Raw genomic sequence first — 14,733 nt, 5'->3', positions numbered from 1 at the left:
TCATCATCGTTATTATTATTATTTATTTTTAAGACCACACTATTGATCAACAAACATCTTCAAAATATCTTCTTAGATCGTTTAATATTTAATTCACATCTGGGATGCTTTATTCGATTATTAAAATGATTCCCGTACTTATCTGGTATTTTGTTTCATCGATTCCGAACACATAAATAGAAAAGTTCACCTGAGTTGATTTTTAACTAAAAACTATATAGGCTAAATTAAATACGTAAACATTTCAGATACTTTCTTTTATGCTACTAGTTTCTGATATAGATATATCGGTTCGAATCGTGGAGAGAGGTTCATCTCGATCAAATCGACCCGTCTTTAGATTATAATTTACTTCATCAAACAATGAAGGACAGGAGGTAAATTATATTTCCGTTAGGTTTGGACTTATCAAAATGCCAAGGATTTTTTTCCGACTTTGAAGCGATTCTGCGTGCCCACTGCAAAAGAAGATGATGGATATCGCTATAGCTGTCTGTTTGAAGAATTTTCCATGCGCTGCAACATGGCGGGAAAATAAACTACCAATTATTTAATTGCTTCAATAGTAAACCAATTGACTAACGATAATCCTTTCAACTATAGGCACTAGTCGAATATATCGACCCCCAATATTTCACTGGTACTTAATTTATCAACACCGAAAGGATGAAAGGCAAAGTCGACCTCGGAGGAATTTGAATCCAGAACGTAACCACGGGCAAAATACTGATAACCGGCGTGTTAACGATTCTCCCAGCTCGCCGCCTTAATAATAATAATAATGAAAGAAATACAGAGGAAGCACCTATTTTACTTATTTTCTACTCTAGGCACAAGGCCTGATATTTTAGGGCAGGGTGCCAGTAGATTAGATCGACTTCAGTACGCAACTGGTACTGAATTTATCGACCCCGAAAGGATGAAAGGCAAAGTCGACTTCGGCGGAATTGAACTCAGAAGGTAAAGACAGACGAAATACCGTTAAGCATTTCGCCCGGTGTGCTAACGTTACTTATTTCTTTACTACCCACAAAGGGCTAAACACAGAGAGAACAAACAAGGACAGACAAACGGATTAAGTCGATTACATCGACCCCAGTGCGTAACTGGCACTTAATTTATCGTCCCCGAAAGGATGAAGGGCAAAGTCGACCCCGACGGAATTTGAACTCAGAAACTAACGGCAGACGAAATACGGCTACGAATTTCGCCCGGTGTGCTAACGTTTCTGCCAGCTAGCCGTCTTAGCAACTGTATTTATTATTGGTATAATGACCTTCCCAAGACCCAAGATACAAAAATTACATATGTTGTATACACATACACTCGCACGCACACACACACACACCACACACACACACACACATACATATATATAAAGAGAGAGAGATAAAGACAGATTGACAGAGAGAGACAAAAAGAAGGTGAGGGGAGAGAGAGAAGCTAGGTATATAATATATACATACATATATACATATAAATAGAAAGACTTAAAATATTTAGACGATGAACATTCATGTGTCAATACGTAGATATTTATATATTAACAGAGTAGAATTACATAGAGTACAAAAACACAGAAAACTGCTGACTGCGGTTTTTTGGCGGGGCGGGGCTCGTAATTACATAATAATATTGGCAGATACAACTTGCAAAATGTCAAGAATATGCAATCAGTAGTGGATGTATAAGAACATCAAGTAAACCCGGCCTCCGTCTTCAGGGTGGAGAGATACCTAACACACACATACGCACACACACACAGATGTCCATATGTATGCATATATAACTTAATAGAGTTAGAGGTTGGAATAACCATCTGAGAGATAAATACTACTGGTATAATTACCTATGTTATCCCTGCACATACATACACAAGCATACAAGCATACTATGCTCGTAGATTACAGGTAATGACAAAGATAAACATGAGTTTATCAGGCGTATATATATATATATATATATATATATATATATATATATATATATATAATATATATATATATATAAAACTTAGATAAAAACTTAGATATGTTTCGACCAGAGATTGGTCCAGGCCATGTCTAACTTAATAGCACCACCTGATAGGATTATTCGAATCCTGTTTAAGTCAAGTTTTGTTCAAGTAGTGAGTTCTTGTTGGGTGAGTTGTATCCAGTTTTGTTCAAGTAGTGAGTTCTTGTTGGGTGAGTTGTATCCAATTATGGGTGGCTTATCTGGTATTCTTTGAAGGAATCTATCCAGACTCTGTTTGAAGTTGATGGGATCCTTTTCCTCTTTGATCTCCCTCGGGACAATGTTAAATAGGGCAGGGCCTGTTGAGGAAAAGAAATTATGTTGCAGTGTACATGTATGTTGTGATCTTGAATTTGGCAGGGGACGTATAGCCCGTGGTCCAAGTCTCGGATGAACCTTGAAGCTAATGTTTAGGTCGTTTGGGCAAAGTTGGCGGTATATTTTCCACATCGTACAAATGATGTACTGCTCACGGCGACGCTGGAGGGAGTAAAGTTTCAAGGCTTTAAGGCGATCCCAATAATCGAGAGCAGCCATGCCTTCAATTTGTTTAGTGAGAGCCCTCTGGGGTGACTCAATTCTGGAGATGTTTTGTCTTGTGTGAGGAGACCACAGTGGGCAGCAGTATTCAAGGTGCGGCCGTACAAAGGATGAAAAAAGTGGTATGATGACACCTTGTTCTCTGAACCGGAAAGTTCTTAAGATCCAGGAACTCATCCTACGAGCTGTATCGACCTTCTTGTTGATGTGTGCACTCCAACTGAGATCATCATCAACAATTACACCCAGGTCTCTGATATTGTTAGAGGCTGTGAGCGGTTCCCCTGAAGGAAGAGAGTATGGTTGTTTTAGTGAGGAATTTCTTCCAAAATGCATCAGCTCAAATTTTCCCTCATTCAGTTGCATTTTGTTTCTGTCTGCCCATTGACTCACAGCATATAGGTCAGACTGGAGTTGAGTTCGGTCTGCTTCTTCATTGACGATTTGCTGGAGCTTAGTGTCATCAGCGAATATTTTCACTTTGCAGTGATGTACGACACTGGAAAGTTCGTTTACATAAATTATGAAGAGTAGCGGACCCAAAACAGTTCCCTGGGGAACACCGCTGGTGACTTTTGCTGGGTTTGAGTGGACTCCATCAACTACAACATGTTGTGTTCTATTCGCTAGGAAATACTGAATCCAGTGTAGAACTTTTCCACGGATTCCAACATTTGCCAATTTTGAGAGTAGGATGTTATGGTCTACCCTGTCGAACGCTTTACTGAAGTCAAGGTATATGACGTCAGAGTTCGAACCTGTTCCCAAGGCTTTGAGTACATCTTCAATGTGGTGTAAGAGCTGTGTTAGACAGTCCCTGCCACAGCGAAAGCCATGCTGATTTGAATTTAGGAGTTTGTGGGTCTCCAGGAAGTCAGCTATCCTTGATCTTAACACTCTTTCAAACACTTTAATGATGTGGGAGGTGAGTGAGATTGGGCGATAGTTGACTGGGAGGGATCTGTTTCCCTGTTTGAAAACCGGGATGACCGACTGGGATAGAAACTTTTTCGGTATATAACCTGCGTCTAACGAGTTTCTCCAGAGGTTGGTCAGAGGGACTGCAAGTTGATATCTACATTCCTTCAGGAGACTGGCGGGAAATCTATCAGGGCCTACAGCAGAGTAATGTTTGACCTCATTTATTGCTGCTACGATGTCGGTGGCAGTGAAGGTTATGTCTGCGATTTTGTGTTGGGAGTCAGCTTCGTTCGTTTCCCTCACATCAATATCAGTGGGAACACTGAAGACAGAGCAATATTGTTTCTGCAGTATTTCTGCCATTTCTTTAGCATCGTGTTGGGGAATGCCGTTTTCATCAATTAATGGCCCAATAGGTGAGACAGTGGTTCTATGCTTATTTGCATAAGAATAAAACACTTTTGGGTTCTGTTTGATGTTTTTGATTACCCATTGTTCCTCCACAGCTCTTTGATTTTCAATGGAGGTTTTCATGTTAGTCTGCAGATGAAGTTTTTCCAGCTCTAGTCTTTTCATTGTTGTTGAATGTGGATGTTGCGTGTGGGAATATTTTAATTGGTTGATTTTTTTGTTGAGTCTTTTGATGCGCCTAATGAGTGTTTTTTTCTTTTTAGGGAGCCGGTTTCTGTTTGTGTTAGTAGATTTCTTATATATACATATATACATTTATGATTTATATATACATATATACATTTATACATATATACATTTATACATATATACATTTATACATATATACATTTATACATATATACATTTATGATTTAAAGAAACGGTTTACAATACCTGACGCTAGAATATTTTCTGAAAGCCAGGCTCAAATGTTTGCAGCGCAGTGAGATATGTAAAAGGTACCCAATTGCTAGGTGATAGTATTAAATTGTGCCACGGGTTATGTCTACCCACCAAGTAAGCCGTAGTGGGATTTGAATTTAGAACGGAAAGAATTAGAACAAAATTTTAAAATTATCTCCCTTGGTCTTTTAATGTTTCTGCCAATCTCCTGCAAAATACTAGTGTTTTATCTATCGACGCTGGAAGAACGAAAGGAAAAGCTGACTTCAATGAGATTTAGAATCAGAATATAATGGGGTGGAGATAGGAATAAATATCGGTTTCAAATTTTAGTACAAGACCAGCAATTTTGGTGAAGAGTGTAATTCGATTACATCGACCCCAGTGATTAACAGATACTTATTATATCGACCACGAAATAATGAAAGGCTAAGTTGACGTTGATGGCATTTGAATCCAGAACGTAAAGATAGACGAAATGCCGCTAGGTATTTTGCCTGGCATGCTAACTATCCAGCCAGCTAACTATTCTGCGTGCTAACTATTCCACCTGAGTGCTGGAATAAATATTTTGAGACATTTCGTCCGACGATCTAATTATGCCATTTCCTCACCTATAAACGGTATTTGATATTACAAGTGCTATATTGAAATGTATAAATAACAAAGAGAAAAGAAACAATCTCGTTGGTTGGTTTCTTGCTCTGTAGTTAGGGCTGTTTAACACCAGGTCGTTCCAGCTTACAACTGCCTTATTCGATGTGTTCTCCAATTTTGTGAGTATACTGTATAATTTGTTTAAACAGATGGGGATACAGCTTGTTATTCTCTTCGCACAAAGAAAAAAATGAAGGAGATTGTCCTGTCATGTTTGATACTTCGCTGACCACTTATCAGAGAACAAGTGGCCTCTCATCGACGAAGAGAATATATAGGAAATAGAAATATTAATATTGAACATAAACTTGAACAATTTGCATACCGTGTGTTTGCCAGCGGTATGATTATATAATTATCAAATATTTATACACATCTCAGCATGGTAGAAAATGGAAGATAAATTTAAAGTAGTTCAAATACAATATATAAGCCTTTAGCTGTGGATATTTTAAACAGATGACAATACATCTTGTTGTTCTCTTCCTGCGCGCACACACACACAAACGCTCACACACACACAACACACACACACACACACACACACCACACACACACACACACCACACACACAAATATAATGAATATTGTTTTGATATGTCTCATAGTATGCTGAGCGTTTATCAGAGGACAAGAGTCTCCTATTTTAAATTCCAATGTGTGATTAACAAGCCGTGAAGTATTTTAAAGCAATCTTCCTTTATTGTTCTGTATATGAAGAGAAGAGCAAGATACACTCATTTATATATAAAGTTCTACATTGAAAAGTTTAACAACTGTAGTTTTAAATTTGATAAGATTTAGCATAGAAATTACAATACATATTTAATCTTTATTTTGTTTCAGTCTTTGGGTTGCTGCTACACTGGAGCATTATCGTCTTTGGTTATTCGAACATATCGTACACTTTTAAAGTCTGGTACATTCTACCGGCGTCCTTTGCCAAACCATAAGATTACGAGGGAATAAACACTACACGATTTGGGAACAAGCACAAATACAAAGGCACACATATATACATATATACATCTATATGTATATACATACGCACATGTATGATGTAATCTGCGATTTTGTCATGGACAGGAACATACGTATATATATATGTATGTATGAATATATGTATGTATGTATGTATGTATGTATGTATGTATGTATGTATGTATGTATGTATGTATGTATGTATGTATGTATATCACGAGTGCAGCGTGGAAGACATCTGTTAGCCATTCACAAACACTCAAAGGCTGTACGCTTCATATAAACATTTATTGTTTGTAATACGATAACAAACTTTTCGTCATTCGAAACTGCAGCCCAACCACTGACACTGCATATGCAGTAGAAGCATCCAGTTCAAATGCAGTGTCATTGACAAGTCACAATCTTTTTGTGATTTTGAATCTATAACATGTGACTTCCATATTCTAATCGTTTTAGTTTCAACACACGGTCTGGCAAGTGCACCACCGTAATATATATATATATATATATATATATATATACGTTTATATATTCGTTTTGCTAGATTCTTGATGTGATTTCGTGTGTTGAAACATATATTGTTGTACATACAGTTATGTATGTAGTAGAAGCATCTAGTTCAAATGCAGTGTCATTGACAAATCACAATCTTCTTGTGATTGTCATTCTGTAACATGTGACTTCCACATTATATTAATTTTGTAGTTTCAACACACGGTCTGGCAAGTGGTATCAAGAGATTCCTGGGTTAGTTATGTTTAATAAAGATATAACTTATTTACCTAAGTTTTAACATCAGCTCCTTCGAAATAGTCACATTGCACAACAATGCACCCATCCCAGCGTTTGTAAGTGGTTGTATATGTGTATATGGCCCCCAAACGCTCTGAAACTGTGCATCCTCGAGGAAAATGAATTTCATTTTCTAAATCTGCTTCTCAAAGACAATGTCGTCCGTAAATAACAATAAAAAGGAACATAATTTGCTATGAGAAATAACTTAACTTTTAGATCGACAACCCTCCAACTCTCAGTCTATTACCATTAATCTATCTATCTATCTCTATATATTTACCTTATTCTCTGATACTCTCTCTCTCTCTCTCTATATATATATATATATATATATTATATATATATATATATATATATATATTATATATATATATACATTAATTCTCACGCCAAGCTTTCGTTTTGAATAAAACCTCCTCTTCTAATTTTCACTTTCATTTTATGATACACATCACGTACAAAATGATTAAGTTCCAAATTCTGTTTTCTGATTGAGACAAGGCGATCAAATTTGTAAAATTTTAAAAAACTTTTCCGGAGTAAATTAATCACAAACTCGAATTTTTCGTGATAAAATACATCAATACATCAAACATGAAAATTTATACTTAGTTTTAAAATTTCAAAATCTGTGAGAGCGAGGGAAAAGGTCCATCTCTCTCAATTTGTTATCTCTTTCATTTTCTCATGTCAAACTTTCTCACTGTTCATAAAGGCATATAGTTCACGCTGATTCGGTGTGTGTATGTGTGTGTTTGTGTGTAACATGAGTGTGTATATATGTGTGTAGAGAATTTCATTCGGGTGACAGAGTGATTTTAAAAAATATATCTAAAAGTTTATTTTAATGGTATAATTTTCTCTTAGTAAAAGTTTTTCTTACACACACACGCACTCACACGCGCGCGCACACATACACACATACAAGCACAAACACACACACATACACATAAACGCACGCTCACTGGATGTTGGGTGGAGACAAAGATTTAGATAGCAAATATTTTTGTGGCTGCTTATGTCTCACCAATGGTTCACCACATCATTTCATAAATTGATGTCTATGGGGAGAAAGATATTAAAAGATATCAATATATGTCAAAGTGGCAAAGAAACGATAAAGGTACCAGGTGGACAAGGGATGGGCTAGAAACAACAGCTAAATTTCCCTTAAATCAAACACCTTTTTGTCTGAAAATTATTTTGAAATTATAAGCAGAAACAAATTTCAGATTCAGACTGTTCATTTTTTAAAACTATGATTAAAAAATATTTCGTAAAAAGCCCAAACTTTGGGATTTATTTTGCTAATGGAAAAGTTTTGTTTAATTCATTATTACTTTTAAATTACGTTTTATTTTCTGTTATTGTGTGTTTCTTAACCTTCAAGACTCATAAGTTTAAAAAGGTTTTCTTTTTTTTTTTTACTGAAAAGGTGTCTCCCATTGTTCTATGTGCGTAGTGCAAGAAAAAAATTGGACAAAATCGGTCAGGAAGGGTGGCAGGGAGGATTCATAAATGTTTGAAAAATTATTTTTCATAAAAAGCTTCCCCCTATCATTTGCAAGGTAGTGGTGAAAATAGAAATGGAGAAATCCCTGTCAAAATCGAGAAAATCCAACTTACGTGGTTGTACTATACCGAAAGTCTGCCAAAGAATTCTACTGTGAAAAGTACCCAGCAACGACGGAATGCTCAGCAAGTGTGTGTGTGTGTGTACGATGGGTCACTCGGTACTATAGCAGATGACACTTGTCCAAGGTACCCCGCATCGAATCTGGACCCCAAAGTAGTTGCGAAACGAATTTGTCATGGCTGTGTGGTTTAAATCCACAATCATAATTAAGCCCAGTGCATAGAAACGCATGCAGTAAATATCCAACACAATACTTTTCATTTGTTATTCGATTCGTCATCTAAACTTCATTTAGCTACTGAAGAACCCGGCTCTCATATTCTCTCTCTCTCTCTCTCTCTCTCTCTCTCTCTCTCCAAATAGCGAGAAAAACCATAGCAAGACCAAGTGATATACCGAATTATAATATTTGCTAATGACGAAATTTTCGGAGCTCACAAAGTCTTTTAAAACAATATTTATACGCATAGTGAAATTATGCGCTGTATTTCATTTGAAAGTGAATCAAATGATATCCAGATAGATAATGACGAATCAAAGCTAAATTATACACATTCATAACAAGATAGAAGATAAATCACATTGTTTTATACTATATTCAATGCATATTTCAGAACGCAATATGGTGATCATATTCATGGTCAATATTATGACGATAAATGAATAATCTGATAAATTATTCATCAAAATTAAGCTTATATAAGAAATGTAATTTTATTTCCAATATTGTATTGTAGAATTAAGGGCAAATATATTGTCTTCGCAGTAGACCATCATATATATATATATATATAATATATATATATATATATATACATATAGGCGTAGGAGTGGCTGTGTGGTAAGTAGCTTGCTTACCAGCCACATGGTTCCGGGTTCAGTCCCACTGCGTGGCACCTTGGGCAAGTGTCTTCTACTATAGCCTCGGGCCGACCAAAGCCTTGTGAGTGGATTTGGTAGACGGAAACTGAAAGAAGCCCGTCGTATATATGTATGTATATGTGTGTGTATGTTTGTGTGTCTGTGTTTGTCTCCCTAACATCACTTGACAACCGGTGCTGGTGTGTTTATATACCCGTAACTTAGCGGTTCGGTAAAAGAGACCGATAGAATAAGTACCAGGCTTACAAAGAATAAGTTCTGGGGACGATTTGCTCGACATGGCCGCAGTCAAATGACTGAAACAAGTAAAAGAACAAAAGAATATAAAAGAATATGATGGTCTACATCTTCAGACTCCCCTCTCCACAGCTGCAAAACATACGTACATGCAGTGATGATATTATGTATGTATGTATGGAAATTTGCTTGTTATGGCCGTTCAGACAGTGACCATTAGTTTCGCACCTATAAAGCGCTCAACCATATAGGCGACTCGTCAGTCTCAAATGCCGAAGGCACATAGAAAGATTACGCGCCTTCAGCCAATTGAGTCTGACTAGTCGCTTATACAGATAAGTTCATTGCAGGTCATTCAATGGTCACTCTCTGATCAGCCATAAAAATCAACTCCATATTATATATATATATATGTATGTATGTATGTGTGTGTGTGTGTATGCGTGCGTGTGTGTGCGTGTGTGTGCGTGTGTGTGTTTGTGTGTGTGCGTGTTTGTGTGTGTTTGTGTGTGTGTGTGTGTAATATACGTATGCAGGGCCAAATCTCACATGTCTGTATCTCTGATAAGGGACCTTTCGTTCTCAGGTGTCTGTAATATTGTCGCACATAGTAAGAATGAACTTCAAACTCTCATGAAGAAACTTTCACTAGCAAGGTGTGATACCATTGAGGCAAGAATCGCAATATTCATAGTCATTAACGTGTGGCTTTACTAAACCTGGAATATACTGGACATTACAGGGGTAGGAGCTGAAAAGCCATTCGTTTGGTTGCCAAGGGCACAGAAGTTATTTCATGGTTAGCTTGGAAGATCAAATGTGAAGCATACAAGCGTTAGTACCAGCGGAGCATAAGCTGGGACTTGACCAAGATCCGTTCAGTAACCTAGATTAAGTTGTTGATCGATGTATATTCAGAAACAACAAGTGAGCCCAGGTAACATCAGTGATGATGTGTCTGAGGCCATAAGAAGATCATGCCGGAGGAAATTATACACACATACACACATGCAAACAAACAGACAGACAGACATTTACCTGGCACTTTGTTCGAATCAACGGAAAAGCGTGCTCCTGAAATCAACGTTCAAGTGGCTGTGTACTCCACAGACACGCGAAACCATAGTGTAGTTCAGAGAGACATTCAGCGTGATGGTGTGACAAAGCTGGCTCTGTGAAATACATGTACTGCACATATTTGCCAGCTTAGTAAACTGGAGCAACGTGAAATAAAATGTCTTGTTCAAGGAAACAAAGCGCCGGCTGGAATCAAATTTAAGCCCAAACGATCGTTAGCCGAATACCCTAAAAACTAAGCCACACGCTTTCACATACATACACACATACACACATACACACATACATACACACACACATACATACATACATACATACATACACACATACATACATACATACATACATACATACATACATACATACATACATACATACATACATACATACATACATTAGTGCACTTGGTTTTGTAAGTAAATGCCTAACTGTCAGTCTGGATAAGATAGGATTTCCAGTTAAAGAATTCAACGAATTGAATCGCACATTACATTTCTAAGCGGAACAGTAAAACTATGTAATACTTTTCTCTGGTTTAAAGTGTGACATTGCGTTTGCTGTCTAAATTCCAGAGATGGAACTTTGTATCTTTGTTAGATTCCAGTTCCCTTTTCAAAGGAAGGATTTAAATGATAACAAAAAACAGTAGAGAAACATACATATACATACATGCATACATACACACATGCACTCACATACATACATATATGCATGCATGCATACATGCATACATACATACATACATACATACATACATACATACATACATACATACATACATACATACATGCATAGGGATTTCAACGAAACACGGCCATCATAATAAAGGCTGGTAAGAAATCCATAAGAAACGTAGGCATTGAATAATTGCCAACAAATATGGATTTTGAAATCAAGTTACCCTTAACTGAGACGGCAGACTATATCTTCAAAATTCAACTATATTGACTATATAGAGAACCCTTCTTTCAATTCTAACTTTCTAGGTATAATATCTATCTATCTATCTATCTATCTATCTATCTATCTATCTATCTCTCTCTCTCTCTCTCTCTCTCTCTCTCTCTCTCTCTCTATATATATATATATATATATATATATATATATATATATATATTATAGCTAAGATTTTTGGCTGCTATTTCTAAAATTCGGTGTGTGGTGAAGCAAATCTTTGCTGAACCCTTTTAATAAGTATTACTTAAGTTTACAGTGAAATGGTCCTTTTTCATACCGAATTCTACTTGGTGAAATTATTGATTACTTCTTAATTGATTAATTTTACTCTTTGTTATTATTGATATCTATCTATCTATCTATCTATCTATCTCTCTCTCTCTCTCTCTCTCTCTATATATATATATATATGTGTGTGTGTGTGTATATGTGTGTGTGTTGTTTTATTCTTTTATTCTTTTACTTGTTTTAGTCATTTGACTGCGGCCATGCTGGAACACCGCCTTTAGTCGAGCAAATCGATCCAGGACTTATTCCCAGTAAACCTAGTACTTATTCTATCGGTTCTTCTGCCGAACTGCTAAGTCACAGAGACGTAGACACGTTTGCATTGGTGTCAAGTAACGGAGAGAGGACAAACACAGACACGCATACACATACATATATATATATATACGAAGGGCTTCTTTCGGTTTCCCTTTTCCAAATCCACTCACAAGGCTTTGGTCGGCTTGAGGCTATGGTAGAAGACACTTGCCCAAGGTGCCACGCAGAGGGACTGAACCCGGAACCCTGGGTTTGGGAAGCAAGCTTCTTACCACACAGCCTCTCCTGTGCTTAGATATATCCATATTTCGAACCTGTGTACATGTCTATAGAACAATTTATCAGTTGAATAAATTTAAAACATAGTCTGGTTTTCACTTTTTTTATTATGAAACGTGTAGAACCATCAGAACTAAAAATGGACAGATTTTCACAAATGCTGATTTGAACAGCAAAAGCAGAAATTGTCCGAATTTCGAGGAACTATATATTGTCAAGACAAGGAATGTATTATCAGAACGCTCATGAGCCCACATGCAACAAATTAGGAACAGTAACGCTCGCCAAATTCCATTGAGCGAACATAGAGAAACATGTGGTCAGAAAATGTCTCTAATTTTTCTTTTCCACAAACTACTTGACACAAGTGAGGTTGGAAGAAAGATAAAAGAAAAAACGTTTTATTAATATGTTCAAACCTCTTCTGTACGGAAATAACAACAACAATAATATAAAAACCATTTAATGATGTAGATTAAAAAATATCTTTAAGATAAGAATATAAACAAATTACAGAAGACTCCCACCAATTGAACTAAAAAAGGTCGAAATCAAGTAAGTTTGGTCACTCATAAAACCATTACATGTAAACCGCAAGCTAATTGGTTAAGATAAAAGCGAGATCTATACCAATAATATCGGTACGCCCGGCAAACCGTGACGTTTAAGATGCATGCAGATGGGTCAATACCGTATTCCAACAATTCAGCCTGTTGGAGCCTTTTAAGAGGTATAAAAAGGAAGAAGTCAGTTATTTTACTACAGTTGTCAAGAGTTCAACTGTCAGTTAAATATATTTTGAAATCCGATGATTACTACGAACGTATGAAAGCGCTAATTCAACTTTATGAACATTACAAGTTATTGTTTTAATGTTTAACACCCTTCAACATTGTAAAAAAATTGTTTTTTTTAAATACCATGATAAAAAAACGTGAAAACCAGACCATGTTTTAACTTTATTCCACACACACACACACACACACACACACACACACACACACACACACACATATATATATATATATGTATTTAACAAATTTACGCATTCACACGCGCACGCACACACAAACAACACGCACACACAAACTCACTCACGTAGACATAGATGCATCCACATATGTACATACATATATTTGTATACATGTGTCTGTGTGTGTATGTGTGCGTAAGTATATGCTGCATGCTTGTGTAACTGCGTAGATGTGTGTAATTCTCACAGCTTTTATAATATTTATGCTTACCGTCTAAAAACCAGTATACTGTATGTTAGCGTTCCTACTTATCCTAAAGCTTAACAATGCGATAAATGGAGTGACATAGAAAAAAGAGCACGTTGAAATGTTTACTGAGGTTGGTAACCATCAAAACACCGTCTATGTTATGATACGTTGTGGCAACAAAGTGAAACCAGTTAAAGAATAGAGAAATATTTCATAAATGTAAGTGTACAACATTTGGCTTCCTTTGTTGTGTTATCACCTCATGATATTTTTGGCATGCATAAAATTTGTAGCTACGATATTTGGGCTTACTCAAGCGACCATGAAGCTCTTTTACAAACATTGACATTCTGCCTAAACCGTTGTATATAAGACAATAAGAGTGCAGAAGTGTCAACAGGAGAAAATATAGAACAATATAAATATATCAATATAAAATAGAAAATATTAATATACAATATAAAAATATGTATGTATGTATGTGTGTGTGTATGTATATATGTATATATGTAATACATATATATATATATGTATGTATATGTATATATCTATATATATCTATATATATGTGTGTGTGTAATACATATATATATATCTATATATATGTATATATATATATATATATATATATATATATATATATATATATATACACACACACACAAACAGTGTCAATAAATAACACACTTTTAAAAATACACACATAAATATGTAGTTGTGTCTATGTACTTATAAGTATTTGATTTATATAAATAAGCACACATATATGCACATACATACATACCTATATACGTGTTTGTTTGTGTCTCTATATATGTGTGTGGGTGTGTGTAGGTGTATAATTTTTTTAAGTATAAGTGGATGTGTTTACACTATATACTGCTATACATCTATACATAAAAACACTCACATACACTCCCTCAATCACACACATATATGTTTAAACATTTATACATACACACATTCATATACATATATAAATCATATATAAATAAATACAAATACGTGAATTTATTTTCATGCATATATATATATATATATATATATATATATATATATATATATATATGTATGTATGTATATTCATTCATGCTTTAACTGACGTGCAGCATATGTATCATATACGAA

The 14,733-nt window shown here is 35.7% G+C and overlaps 1 protein-coding gene across 3 annotated transcripts in view; it reads right to left on the bottom strand.

Annotated features, from left to right (window-relative positions):
- LOC115209514 (acetylcholine receptor subunit alpha-type acr-16-like) overlaps positions 1-14,733 on the bottom strand; it is a 619,054-nt gene that overhangs the window by 383,467 nt on the left and 220,854 nt on the right. The window lies entirely within an intron of this gene.

This window comes from Octopus sinensis, linkage group LG3 (genome assembly GCF_006345805.1).
Source record: "Octopus sinensis linkage group LG3, ASM634580v1, whole genome shotgun sequence".
NCBI lineage: Eukaryota > Metazoa > Mollusca > Cephalopoda > Octopoda > Octopodidae > Octopus > Octopus sinensis.
This window is presented reverse-complemented; position numbering and strand designations above follow the sequence as displayed.